Raw genomic sequence first — 12,558 nt, forward strand, 5'->3', positions numbered from 1 at the left:
CTTGCTCTACAACAATATAGTGTGCACAAGTAGCTTCGGTCCTAGTCGCTATACAGTTTGGAAAAAAAGAAGCTAGAAGTGCGTCAGCAACACGTGTGGACCTTAACAGTTATACACTTAGCAATAATAAATAGAACAATGCAAGGCAGAAAACAAACACAATATAATATTGAGCAACTAGCGATAGACCCAGTCGCTAAACAGTTTGGTAATAAAGTCACTTGTAGTGCGTCAGCAGCACGTGCAGACCTTAACTGCTAGACATGTAGCAATAGTAGATAGGACTAAGGAAGGCAGTAAGCAGACCTCTAGTTGAATTGTGAACAAAAGCACCAGCACACGGCAGTAAACAGACCTCTAGTTGAAATTGCTAACAAAAAAGCACCAACACATAATAAGCAGAAACGCTATTAGTGCATCAACAACACATAAAATCTGTTTGTTAGCCTCGCAGCTATTTGTCAGAACCATGCGAGGAGTATAACGCTCAGAAGCGATTTTAAATACAAAATTCACAAAATAACATTGCCGTAGGCACACAGTGTAGTGTACCAAGCTATCGGTGCGTTACCTTAAGGCCGGCGATACGACCAGACAGGTGGACAGGCAGATAGCAAATGCAAAAGAGTAGGGTTAAACAGTGAACTTTGAGGCTAATTTCTTAACTTTCTGACATCAGTGTTCCCGCCAGGAGTCCTCTGGGTCTTAGTGTGCCTCCACTGCACCGCATCCACCGCCAGGAGTAACTTAGGCAGCAGTTTGTGACTTAAACAGTAGTTTGTGGCTATGCAGTCAAGAAGCAGACCTCAGGTATTTGTAGCTAGGGCAATAATTATATTTTATCGGCACTGCCAGGTACCAAGGACTAGCACTAAACTGATAACTGTTTAGCAGAGAAGAATGCACAATTTTTTTACCCAGTAACAAAGAAGTGGTTGGGCTGGCTGTCTATTGTAGTCCTTATGCAGGTCCGGGTGTTCGCTGAGGTGAGCGGATTGGGTCTTGGGAGGCCGCGAGTGGTTTGGGCGAGGGACAACCTGTGAATGTAATGGAAGAAGAGAAGGAAGTTAGAATAACTAGGCTGGTTAGTTAGTTAGGAAACACAAATTAATACAGTGAGGTGGTGGGATTAAGCTGTAGTCTGGACAAAAGTAAATAAAAACAGTTTGAGGTACAAATGTGTGTCATGGACAGTAACATATAGGTTAGCGTGCATACATTCTGTTTGATTCTTAAACACTATCATCCAATTCGCTAATGCAACATAAGCAGGATGCCCCAAGTTATAAGCCAGATACTTGCTCTACAACAATATAGTGTGCACAAATAGCTTCGGTCCTAGTCGCTATACAGTTTGGAAAAAAAGACGCTAGAAGTGCGTCAGCAACACATGTGGACCTTAACAGTTATACACTTAGCAATAATAAATAGAACAATGCAAGGCAGAAAACAAACACAATATAATATTGAGCAACTAGCGATAGACCCAGTAGCTAAACAGTTTGGTAATAAAGTCACTTGTAGTGCGTCAGCAGCACATGCAGACCTTAACTGCTAGACATGTAGCAATAGTAGATAGGACTAAGGAAGGCAGTAAGCAGACCTCTAGTTGAATTGTGAACAAAAGCACCAACACACGGCAGTAAACAGACCTCTAGTTGAAATTGCTAACAAAAAAGCACCAACACATAATAAGCAGAAACGCTATTAGTGCATCAACAACACATAAAATCTGTTTGTTAGCCTCGCAGCTATTTGTCAGAACCATGCGAGGAGTATAACGCTCAGAAGCGATTTTAAATACAAAATTCACAAAATAACATTGCCGTAGGCACAGTGTAGTGTACCAAGCTATCGGTGCGTTACCTTAAGGCCGGCGATACGACCAGACAGGTGGACAGGCAGATAGCAAATGCAAAAGAGTAGGGTTAAACAGTGAACTTTGAGGCTAATTTCTTAACTTTCTGACATCAGTGTTCCCGCCAGGAGTCCTCTGGGTCTTAGTGTGCCTCCACCGCACCGCATCCACCGCCAGGAGTAACTTAGGCAGCAGTTTGTGACTTAAACAGTAGTTTGTGGCTATGCAGTCAAGAAGCAGACCTCAGGTATTTGTAGCTAGGGCAATAATTATATTTTATCGGCACTGCCAGGTACCAAGGACTAGCACTAAACTGATAACTGTTTAGCAGAGAAGAATGCATAATTTTTTTACCCAGTAACAAAGAAGTGGTTGGGCTGGCTGTCTATTGTAGTCCTTATGCAGGTCCGGGTGTTCGCTGAGGTGAGCGGATTGGGTCTTGGGAGGCCGCGAATGGTTTGGGTGAGGGACAACCTGTGAATGTAATGGAAGGAGAGAAGGAAGTTAGAATAACTAGGCTGGTTAGTTAGTTAGGAAACACAAATTAATACAGTGAGGTGGTGGGATTAAGCTGTAGTCTGGACAAAAGTAAATAAAAACAGTTTGAGGTACAAATGTGTGTCATGGACAGTAACATATAGGTTAGCGTGCATACATTCTGTTTGATTCTTAAACACTATCATCCAATTCGCTAATGCAACATAAGCAGGATGCCCCAAGTTATAAGCCAGATACTTGCTCTACAACAATATAGTGTGCACAAATAGCTTCGGTCCTAGTCGCTATACAGTTTGGAAAAAAAGATGCTAGAAGTGCGTCAGCAACACGTGTGGACCTTAACAGTTGTACACTTAGCAATAATAAATAGAACAATGCAAGGCAGAAAACAAACACAATATAATATTGAGCAACTAGCGATAGACCCAGTCGCTAAACAGTTTGGTAATAAAGTCACTTGTAGTGCGTCAGCAGCACGTGCAGACCTTAACTACTTGACATGTAGCAATAGTAGATAGGACTAAGGAAGGCAGTAAGCAGACCTCTAGTTGAATTGTGAACAAAAGCACCAACACACGGCAGTAAACAGACCTCTAGTTGAAATTGCTAACAAAAAAGCACCAACACATAATAAGCAGAAACGCTATTAGTGCATCAACAACACATAAAATCTGTTTGTTAGCCTCACAGCTATTTGTCAGAACCATGCGAGGAGTATAATGCTCAGAAGCGATTTTAAATACAAAATTCACAAAATAACATTGCCGTAGGCACACAGTGTAGTGTACCAAGCTATCGGTGCGTTACCTTAAGGCCGGCGATACGACCAGACAGGTGGACAGGCAGATAGCAAATGCAAAAGAGTAGGGTTAAACAGTGAACTTTGAGGCTAATTTCTTAACTTTCTGACATCAGTGTTCCCGCCAGGAGTCCTCTGGGTCTTAGTGTGCCTCCACCGCACCGCATCCACCGCCAGGAGTAACTTAGGCAGCAGTTTGTGACTTAAACAGTAGTTTGTGGCTATGCAGTCAAGAAGCAGACCTCAGGTATTTGTAGCTAGGGCAATAATTATATTTTATCGGCACTGCCAGGTACCAAGGACTAGCACTAAACTGATAACTGTTTAGCAGAGAAGAATGCACAATTTTTTTACCCAGTAACAAAGAAGTGGTTGGGCTGGCTGTCTATTGTAGTCCTTATGCAGGTCCGGGTGTTCGCTGAGGTGAGTGGATTGGGTCTTGGGAGGCCGCAAATGGTTTGGGCGAGGGACAACCTGTGAATGTAATGGAAGGAGAGAAGGAAGTTAGAATAACTAGGCTGGTTAGTTAGTTAGGAAACACAAATTAATACAGTGAGGTGGTGGGATTAAGCTGTAGTCTGGACAAAAGTAAATAAAAACAGTTTGAGGTACAAATGTGTGTCATGGACAGTAACATATAGGTTAGCGTGCATACATTCTGTTTGATTCTTAAACACTATCATCCAATTCGCTAATGCAACATAAGCAGGATGCCCTAAGTTATAAGCCAGATACTTGCTCTACAACAATATAGTGTGCACAAATAGCTTCGGTCCTAGTCGCTATACAGTTTGGAAAAAAAGACGCTAGAAGTGCGTCAGCAACACGTGTGGACCTTAACAGTTATACACTTAGCAATAATAAATAGAACAATGCAAGGCAGAAAACAAGCACAATATAATATTGAGCAACTAGCGATAGACCCAGTCGCTAAACAGTTTGGTAATAAAGTCACTTGTAGTGCGTCAGCAGCACGTGCAGACCTTAACTGCTAGACATGTAGCAATAGTAGATAGGACTAAGGAAGGCAGTAAGCAGACCTCTAGTTGAATTGTGAACAAAAGCACCAACACACGGCAGTAAACAGACCTCTAGTTGAAATTGCTAACAAAAAAGCACCAACACATAATAAGCAGAAACGCTATTAGTGCATCAACAACACATAAAATCTGTTTGTTAGCCTCGCAGCTATTTGTCAGAACCATGCGAGGAGTATAACGCTCAGAAGTGATTTTAAATACAAAATTCACAAAATAACATTGCCGTAGGCACACAGTGTAGTGTACCAAGCTATCGGTGCGTTACCTTAAGGCCGGCGATACGACCAGACAGGTGGACAGGCAGATAGCAAATGCAAAAGAGTAGGGTTAAACAGTGAACTTTGAGGCTAATTTCTTAACTTTCTGACGTCAGTGTTCCCGCCAGGAGTCCTCTGGGTCTTAGTGTGCCTCCACCGCACCGCATCCACCGCCAGGAGTAACTTAGGCAGCAGTTTGTGACTTAAACAGCAGTTTGTGGCTATGCAGTCAAGAAGCAGACCTCAGGTATTTGTAGCTAGGGCAATAATTATATTTTATCGGCACTGCCAGGTACCAAGGACTAGCACTAAACTGATAACTGTTTAGCAGAGAAGAATGCACAATTTTTTTACCCAGTAACAAAGAAGTGGTTGGGCTGGCTGTCTATTGTAGTCCTTATGTAGGTTCGGGTGTTCGCTGAGGTGAGCGGATTGGGTCTTGGGAGGCCGCGAATGGTTTGGGCGAGGGACAACCCAGTAACAAAGAAGTGGTTGGGCTGGCTGTCTATTGTAGTCCTTATGCAGGTCCGGGTGTTCGCTGAGGTGAGCGGATTGGGTCTTGGGAGGCCGCGAATGGTTTGGACGAGGGACAACCTTAAGGCCGGCGATACGACCAGACAGGTGGACAGGCAGATAGCAAATGCTATCTAATAACTGTAGCAATCTTCAACTCCCCCCAAAAAAAAAAAATGTGACACAAAAGTAAATTCCTGATTCAACTGCTCAGGTAGGAAAGCATACCTGGAAGCTCCACCTGGGATATGCTTGCTGTCTCTAACTTTGTTGCTCTGACATCCAGCACATGCTGTACTGCACTCTCCTGGGAGCTGTTTGGATCCCTGATATTAGCCAGGAACTCTTCATTGGGTCTTAGTGGTGGTACCCAACAGGCCCTCCTCCGGTAACCATCTGGTCACAGCCCACTGCAGCTGCTCTCCTCCGTGCAGATGTGATTATGTCAGTGGCCCTGTGGCACACCTAATCATATAGCCTGCTGTGGCTTACCCATGGCATTCACATCAGCTACTATCTGGAGCCATATTTGCAGACTACAAGCCATATCTCCTGTCTCCTTTCCAGCAGAAAAGCACCATGTTGCCTAAAGACATCCACAGTCACCTGGTTCTCAGCATTGGTGAAGGGGGGGGGGTCTCCGAGGATTGACATGCCTGAGTGACATACTTCTAGGTGTCCTAAAAGACAACAGAAAGATAATACATATATCACATAACTACAAAATAACTATTTACAGAAAAAACAGAAAAGGTAGCCACTCAGTATTACCCACTGGAAAATCATTAAACATTCTACAGATATGAAGTAGGAACAACAGGAAGATGCAAAACAAGGAGGGTAACAAGAGCAACATATCCTTGTTTGTGCCATAAGATTAACTCACCTTTGTGCCCCCCAAAAAAGAACAGTGTGCCCTTGTTTGTGCCATAACATTAACTCACCTTCCCACCCAAAAGAGAACAGGAAATGACACATTTTGCTAACAAACCATCTTTGAAATGCTAATGCTACCATTACAGGAACTGTCCCTGAAACCTATGTAAATATTTATCACACAGTATTCTATTTTCAAGTATTGGTAATCATGTATAACTCTGAAATGGCTTGGCAAACATGCCTATGCCATCAGTACACTTCTAACTAAGGCATACAGATAAAAGTGTAAAAGCCTTAGCTTCAGATTTTTCTTAAATACATTCCAGCATATGTAGTATGTAGCTGACCAAAAGGGAAATATGCCTTCTGAAGTTCAGTACTCCTCTGTAAGGATATATCCTTACGAAATAGCACTATGTCCTGCCTTCCAACATAAACAAGTCTCCTCACCATCAGTTTACCTAGCTACATGGTTGCCTTTTTATATGGTATAGAGATAGGGCTGTTAGTATGGTGAATATGCAAATGAGATGTGAACTCATTAGAATTGCTGAATCCCCAAACATTGGATCCTTGTAGGAGATGTAAACATAGTGCAGGCACTCTCTCAATGTTTGTTTTTAATGGATTGCAACTGTGAATAATTAGTGGTTAGGAAAAGGAAAACACAACAACACTGAAGGCTGCCTTACTTCCACTGGGTGTGTCATGTTAGATCTACATAGTATTAGATGTAAGGTTGTAAATGGAAGTAAGCAGCACCCAAGTTACAGGTTGTGTTCCTTAACATCCAAGCTGCCCTTCATTTGTTGGCAACTGCATATGATATTATTTCCGCTTAATATGCTCACACATTTTAAGGTCAATGATATATAATGGTTTACACACTGCATGTCTCAGATTACTGCTCAGATAAATTAAGAATGGCCAAAAATCACAGATATGTAAGACAGAGCTGTATATCTGCAAGCAATAATCATGACAGGTTGTGTGATCACAAGGTGTAGTATATCCAAAACTAATAAATGCACAGATAACACTTGTATGGTCTGATATCACTGCAGATGTCATTGCAATTGGTTGTGTGCAGATTGAGTTCAGTTCTTTGCAGCAAAGCTGTTTGTGTCGAAAACAGGGATAAGGCCCCCTCCTGTATATCTGAAGATGCACTGGTGTGAGAGTTCAAATCCTGATCTATGTAGAAATATCTCATGTGTACTAACATTTTCTAGTGTGTATGTCATTGATTGTTTTTCCTCATTTCAGTTACCTCTCCCTTTTTTCTTTTCTCTTTTTTTTTTGGGGGGGGCACCGTTTACAGGATGCACCACTTAGCGCAAACCAAAAATGAGAGAAAAATGAATATCAGGTTTGGCTGTGCTTATCTCATTTGCGTGAAGCACAGCACTGCATAAGCTGGACAACTGGACAGACAGGACCCAGACAGCCAACTATAGAAACCAGATGCATTCAATTAATACTACTGGGCATTGCAGAAACCTGCCAAGTGATGCTGTGCGGTGGTTAGCAGAAAGACTTTAATAATGATTAGTAAAATAGAGAATGTCATGTAATTAGCCCTGTGGCAGCAGGTGTACGTGTAGGGCTTGAGTACAGCTGGTCCTGGGTTCTAGTACAGGGTGTGCAATTTTTGTTTAACTGTTGTGACATTGTAGATTATAGCAACGAACTGCAACATAGACAAGTGTTTTCTCAACCTTCTGGTGGCAACAGGTGTAAGTGTAGGACTGCTATACATATGGTACTGGGTTCAAATACAGGATACCCAATACTCTTTTAGTGTTGTCCTAATCACTCTCAATTATGACACTTGACATAGTAGAGTTGATATTAAATATATGTATGAGGACTGAGACACTAGTATTGTGTTTTATATATATATATATATATATATATATGTGTGTGTGTGTGTGTGTGTGTGTGTGTGCGTGTTATATTTTTTTTTATTTAACATTTGTTAACCAGGAAAGCCCGACTTGGAATTAAGCCAATTTTCAGCGGAGGCCCGGGGAGAAAGGCTCCAGATGCATGTCTTTGTAAAGTGGGAGGAAGCTGGAGCACCCGGAGGAAACCCACACGAATGCAGGGAGGACATGCAGACTCCATACAGAAGGCTCCCCAGCCAAGAATCGAACTTGAGAACCTCTTGCTGTGAGGCGACAGCACTACCACTGCACCACTGCACCATCCATATGTGTATATATCTATGTATTATCACATTTATTATAACACATATGACTGTGGGTATACTGTGTACTATATTCCTGTAAGTATATTTCTGCTATCTAGACTGGTATGGCCTTCACATTTGCGTAACATACACACACAACTGCCTGTACATGCAATAACATGGAAATTGCAACTGAAATTATTTAATGCTTCACTGCTTCCCACTGTTGCGTTCCGTTTACCATTACAGAAACGTGGTGCTTGGAGGTGCCCAATGCTGAGCACTGTGTTTGTATGATGGTAAAAGGAGCACAGCATTTTCAAACAGTGTGCACACTCCAAGTAAATGCAATGACTGGAACTGGCAGGAAAACATCATTTTCCATTGCTCTGGATCCATGACAGACATGGCAGGCATTTGTGTGGAAGGTGTCAGGTTTAGGGCACAGAGATGGTGTGTCCAGGAGTCCAAGATGTTTATTGGACTCCTAGTTAAGAACCTCAGTGCCAGGCTTCTGCAGGGGGACTATTCTGGCTGCCAGTATAAGTCAGAAGTTTGGGATAGTTTAGCCCGGGCTGTAACCAGTGCAACTGGTATCTCTTGCACTGAGCAATGTAGGCACCACTACAATGACCTACGGAGGACGAAGAAGGATACCCTTGACTGTTATATTGAGGGATTTAGGATTGCAGACATTCCACACCTGGATCCATACTACCAAAAGAAGAAGCACCACAGTGTATCCAACTGCCCAAATAAATCCTGCAAGCACGATGAGTTAACGTACTGTTTATTACAAAAAACAAAAAATCACATAAAGCGTTTTTCGTCAGGCCACATAGCCCAACTTCTTCAGATAATTATACAACATAGGCCATACACTATATAGGAAGTGAAAGGGAAGTGAAAAGTCAGCTGGTTCCTGAATCACCAGGAATCTGCTGCTCTTAAAGTGGTAACCACCTTCATTCATTACCTAAAGTATATAGCTTAAACAGTTCTCATCGAACACATTGTTTTAAAGCAATATTTTAATATAATATTTTAAAATAATAGATAAATAGTGTAAAAGATCAGTGTAAAAAATCTAAAACCAATAATTATCTATTATGAAATATGCAATTAAAATTAAAATTAACAGTGTATGTGTGTATTTATATTTATGTTTTGTGTTTGAGTATAATAAACCTTAAAAGCATGTAAATAAAAACATGTAAGTAAAAAACAGCAAAACCTGAATTAAAAAAGCTGAAAGTCAAATACACTCTAAGACAATAGTGTGCATAAACCATTTTAAACACAGCATAAATGTCAACTCCTGACCAAATTTTTAAGTTGTAGAATGCACTTAATTGAATACATTTCGTTGATGCCCGGAGGGTAACATGCAAAGGTACATAATTGCCAACTCAATTCTAATTTCTCTAAGAGCAAGGAAAGAGGCCCTTCTCTAGGGTCATAGGCAATACAATCTATAGCCCTAAAAGTAAAACCATGGGTGGGTGCTTTCATAATGTGCCTGGCCAATGTGTTCTCTGATTTGTTAGACTTAATAGCGTATGTGTGTTCATAGACCCTGTCCCTAAGCCTTTTGTCAGTTTTGCCGATATAGAAGGCAGGACAGGTGTGACACTTAGCCAGGTATACCACTCCCTTGGAGTTACATTCAAATTTGTACTTAGTGTTGTATTCAAAACCTCTTATAGTAAATTTTATTCCCTGCTCCATATATTTACAATAGGGGCATGACAAACACTTGTTCATACCTGCATGGTTAAATGTAACAAAGTTGGAGTACCGAGTTTCCACTAGGTTCTTTAAGATTTTTCCTTTTCTATAAACTATTCTAGGGAAGTCAGTAGGACCTCTTGGTAGATGTGTATCCATGTTTATCAAGTCCCAATTTTTCCTTAAAATGTTTATAAAATCATAACTGTCTATACAATACGTAATAATAAGTCTATTTTCATTTTCATTTAGTGTCCCATCCTGTACTGTACAACTGTTTGTTTCTAAACTCTGGTTACTTGATAATATTGCTTTGTAAAAGCCCACTTCTCTTTTATTTTTCACTTCCTGACAAATTTCTTGTAGGAGTGAAATAGGATAACCTCTCTTTTTAAACATGTCCACAAGTGTTGAGCATTCTTCAATGAACTGGTTGTCATCCGTAACCATTCGAGCTGCCCTTACAAATTGGCCCTTAACAACCGAACGTTTTTGATGGGCCGGATGTCAGCTACTATAGTGAAGAAATGCATTTGAATATGTTTCCTTTCTATAAATCCTGGCTTTAAAACATTGATTTTGTCTATCCTTAGTTAAATCAACATCCAAGTAAGCAATTCTATCCTGTGAAAAATTATTTGTGAATTTTAAGAATGTACTAGTGTTGTTTAAGTACGTTAAAAAGTTAGAGGCCTCCTGTTGGTTACCCTGGAACAGTATAAATATATCATCCAGGAAACGTATATAATATTTAATCTTACTTGTGTATGTAGTGACACCAAAGACATGTTCATGTTCCCAGTAGGACATAACTTAATTTGCAAATGTACTACCGCATGGAGAGCCTATCGCCACTCCTATTTTTTTTAAGTAGTATCTGTTGTTAAAAGTGATGTAATTGTTGGAAAGAACTGTGTCCAATAATTCAGCCATAAATTTTATTTCATTCTGGGGGGCTCCCATATCATGTAGTAATAAACTCACCCATTCAATTCCCTCTGTGTGGGGAATTGATGAATACAAGTCTTTCACATCTATTGTAAGAAAGTTTAAATCATCTTGATATTGTAGGTGTTTTTTATTCTCCAAAAATGTCCAAGAATCTTTACAAATGTACTTTTGTCGAGCCACATATTTCTTTAAAGTGTGGTCAATAAATTTAGAACAAGCATAAGTAATACTTGCTCTAGGATTGACCAATGGTCTCATGGGTGGATTGTCTATGCTTTTATGTATTTTTGGTACTCCAAAAGTAGTAGGTATCCTTGGGGCTGACATATGTAAATCATTTGCTACAGTCATATCTATCCTTGTTTCAATGAATAATTCTTCAAGAAATACCTTAACTCTTCTATAAGCTATGTTTAATTCATTCTTTGATACCTCCTCATAAGTGTCACTTTCTAAAATGGTCTGAATTTTATTGTTATAATCATCCAAATTGAAAATAACTATGCCCCCTCCTTTGTCTGGTTTCATAGTCCTGACTTGTGCTTGTTGCAGATACATAAATGCTTGTTTTTCTTCCTTGGTGATGTTATAGTTAAAGTTAGTAGTGTATTCATTATTCATCTTATTTATTTTGTGAAAAATATCTAACATACATATTTTTTCAAACAAAGACACGTCTGGATGGAGATGGGGGCAAAATGTACTAGTAATATAAAATGGTGTGATAGAGTCTGTAGATGGTCTGTAATGCTCTGCTTCACCATTGCCTCCAACCAATAAATCATCTACTATTATGGCACAAGGATAACACCAAAAAATTGTTCCATTGCACACTGAAAGACTTCACTTGCAGAATTTATTCCAAATGGCATCCTTAGAAATCTGTATCTGCCAAATGGAGTACCAAAAGTGGTTAGTAATGAGGAGTTGCGATCAAGCATCACTTGCCAAATTTAACTCTTTGCGTCCACGACAGAGAAAATAGTGGAATTTGGTATTAGGGCTGCAACCTCTTTGACTGTGCGCATGGGATGATATGGTATTTTCAATGCTTTGTTCAACTCTCTTGGGTCAATACATATTCTGATTTCATCTGAGCCTTTTGTTGTGAGCTGCTACCATAGATGATACTCATTCAGTTGGTTCTGTAACTGGACAAATTACACCTTGCTGCACCATTTTATCTAATTGAACCTTAACTTTATTCTGCATAGCTATCAGAACTCCTCTTGTTGGTCTGATTACTGGAGTGACCTCTGGGTCTAACTTCACAGAATATACTACTGGAAGTTTGCCCAACCTGTCAGCAAAAACATCAGTATATTCGGAAAAAAATGGATTCAGAAAAATTAGAACTAGGAGATGCACTTATGTGATGAACTTCTTTGGTAAAAGAAAGCAGATTCATTCTCAAACTATCCTTGAGACCCAATAACGAATGTACTGGTCTTCTGACTACATAGAACAAGTTATAAGAGTTCTTGGCCAAATAACATCACAGCATCATTGAGCCTTCGGTTTGAATCTCTTCACCTCCATAAGCAATGAGTTTTGCATTACTGGCCACATTGAGTTGCTCATTAGTTCTCCCTCTAGCAAATGTGTCAGCTTATAGGTTCATAGGTTCATACTAGGCTAGGCTATCTGCCCGAGGGCATTTATAAGCCTAGCCATAGTTTTGTGGCTTACGCCACCCCTTAGTTTGGAGAAACTCTGCCCATTATTTAGCTGTGCCTCTGTCGAGCAGTGACACTGAGGTAACCCCTGGGGTGTATCTGCGATCTCCCATCCATTGGTCAAGATTCCTCTTGAACAAGGCCAGCGAGGTGCTCTGCCTCACATAA

Source organism: Protopterus annectens, chromosome 3.part1 (assembly GCF_019279795.1).
Source record: "Protopterus annectens isolate FY-2018-M chromosome 3.part1, PAN1.0, whole genome shotgun sequence".
Lineage (NCBI taxonomy): Eukaryota > Metazoa > Chordata > Ceratodontiformes > Protopteridae > Protopterus > Protopterus annectens.